Here is a 3,086-nt window from a genome sequence, read left to right on the forward strand (position 1 = left end):
GATCAGTTTGATATCAATCTTTCGTGATGCACCGTCATATTTACATTATTTGTACGGTACGAATGATTTGCTTTGGTACCTGGTCAAACTTAAGCTCTCCTTAGTATGGCTGGCTCTGTCTCTCCAACAGCGCACTCACAGGCAGCAGCTGCCCCGCCCCCTCGCTCAGTCGCTTAGTGCCTGAGCTTGGATCATACCAATATCAGGGGGGGATTCACGCACAGTCGTAAATTCCCACAGTGTGCACTATGTGCTTCGAATATTGTGTGTACTTTTTGTTTTATACAGTTGTCAGCCAGGCATCTAACTATGAAAAAATTACACTCCAAAATACCCCAGGCTTCTGACAAAACAACCCGGGCTTAAGCCCAGTAAGCCACCCCCACGCTCTGCCCCTGGTGGGCAGCGACGCCAGGGGTGAGGTGTACACCCTGATGGTAATTTGGATTCCGTGTATCGTGCCCACCCCCAAGATCCTATATGTATGTGTAATGAGAGTGTGAGTAATGTCAATGTCTAAGTTGTGGAATAAAATTGAGGCAGCCAGAAGGGGACGGGGGGGTAGCCTCCTCTGCACCCTGGTGACACACCCCTACTCCAAGGCCCTGCATGTGTGGGTGAGTGGTTGTGGTGGAGCGGGAAGAGGGAGGCAGCTGGAGATGGGGAGGGAAGGAAGGGAGGGGCAAGTGACCCCTCCCTGGGGCCAGCTCCCCCGCTGACCCCAGTAGGCACCCCCATACGACCCGCCAAGGAAAGGGGGCCCAGGCCCATCCAGACTGGGGCCCAGTGCAGCAGAACCCGGGACAGCCCACCTGACCCCACCACAGAGAAAACTGCACCCACCCCGTCATCCACTCATCTTCCAGACTACATAAGACAATAGACGCCCAGACTGAGATCTTCCTCCACCTCTCCTGTATCTCCCCCTCCTGCAGAGAGAGTTCCTGAGAGAGGAAAGCTGCTGCAAGATGTGACAACCTCCCTCACCAGTTGAAGAGCCCCCCAGGCGGCTCGACGCACCGGCGGCACCCTGCGCCAGGGCTGGGCCCCCATGCACCCACCCGGCCACAACCCCGGCAACACACCAACCAGGACCCGGCCAGGGCCCCATCCCAGAGACGGAGCGCCCCCAGATTCTCACACCCATCCCGGACCCACCCAGGGGCAGCCAGACTACCAGGTCAGTAACCCACGTCCATCAGCACAGACCCTCCCCTAGCCCCGCTGCACGCAGCCGCGAGGAAACCGTCACCTAAGAGCCAACAGAGCCCCTAATTGGACATGACCGCTAGCCCGGGTTAATTTTCATGATTTTGAATGGTTTCATAAAATTGATATTTTATTGGTTAATGTTTTAATTGATAATGTTTTGAAGGAAGGAAGGTTCAGGGCTTAAGCAATCAGCATCATGGGCTCATCCGGTTAGAATAAGAATAAGCCGCCATCTAATTCCGAATTATTCTCAGGGTTCTCCTTTTATTCTCAAATAAATAAGGCAAAGAAGGAAGGAAACAAAGACACACATGGACTGCCAATGCTGAAAGAAAACAGAGATTTAAGTTACTCATTACCTTAAACAATACATAAAATAAAAACCCAAACAGACCCTCACTTCAGCTGCCGCCCGTGTGGGAGTGAAGAAAGAGTGAGCCAAAAGTGAATGCAGTCCTTATATAATGTGTGACATATAATGTGTGACAGGTGAGTGCAATTGAGGACAAGCACCACACCCAATCAAAGGTGAGAGAACTAAACAAGGTGCATCTGGTGAAGTGAGTGGGTGTGCTGGGATGTGCCAAAGGGTGGGTCTCTACAACAGATAATGTTGTTTGTTTTTCAGCTGTGCTGTCCTTTTTTGTTGTTCTTTTGATTGATTTGTAATTTTGTTTTGGTTAGTCCGTCCAGCCATAAAGGCGGTTATTGATTGAGAGTGAGTTGTGTAAGGACCTCCCTTTCTTTTTTTTGTTTAATTGTCTGTGCCACTTCCCTTTATCTCCCAGATGGCAGGTCATGCATAGTGCTGATTCCCAGCTGCGCTGAGACCTGAATTGTTTGCAGTGCATGCCATGATTGCAGTGTTTGTAAGACTGGAGCGAGGGAGCAGCCAGGTCTCGATCGCCATCATGGAGGGAAGCGAGCAACAACAAATGGCCCAACGTATACAGGAGTTCGAGAATGAACTTAGAGACTTGAAAACAGCATCTGTGGGTACAGAGAGGCCCTCGACGTCAACAGGAGCTACAGGAAGTGAATCAGAGACTGTGAGACCCAATCCTCTAGTATATTTACAACAGGATAGAAAGTTGCCAACATTTTCAGGGAAGTTGGACAATATGGGCTCACTGACTCTAGATGAGTGGTTTGAGCAAATGAGAGACTTTGTGCGCACGAGAGCCAGAATAGAAAAAGAGCAAGATCAAATTATTTCTAACCATTCAGAGGGTACTGCACGCACTGAGATAAAGTTTTTACCAAAGGAACAGAAAGAAACAACATTGTTTTGGCAAAGTTGCATACCGATTCAATATTGATTTTAGTGACCTCCAATTGGCGTAACCGGGTGTCATTACTGCCGACGTGAATTACGATCTTACTGAATTTACGTTTACCCTTAGCCAGCAGTTTTAAATTTCCTTCAATGTCGCCTGCTCTTTTTTCTGTTATTCAATACTGAAGAAATTTAAACTTTATTTGCAGAACATTGTAGAATATTTTTAAGGTTATCTGCTATAAAAAGCCAGACCAGGAAAATCTCCTTCATGTTTTTCTGTGTTTTATTCTCAGTTACTTTCACACAAAGGCATCTGCTGTGATGTTCACAATTCTGAAGAAGTCAGTACTGATAAATGATCAGAATTATAATATTTCTGACTGTCTGAGGCTAAGTTGAATCGAATCGGGACTTTGAAAACCGGAATCGAATGGATTATAGAAATCTGTGATGATACCCAGCCCTAGTGAGCAGCCTAGGCACGACAGAAGTGGATGTAGCTGTAATGGGAAAAGAACTATTGCTAAATTTTCTGTTAAGTTAAGGCCTGATCCTTCTGAAATTCATAGCCAGTGCTCTGACACGGTGTCATCAA

The sequence above is a fragment of the Rhamphochromis sp. 'chilingali' genome (genome assembly GCF_963969265.1).
Source record: "Rhamphochromis sp. 'chilingali' genome assembly, chromosome: 1".
NCBI lineage: Eukaryota > Metazoa > Chordata > Actinopteri > Cichliformes > Cichlidae > Rhamphochromis > Rhamphochromis sp. 'chilingali'.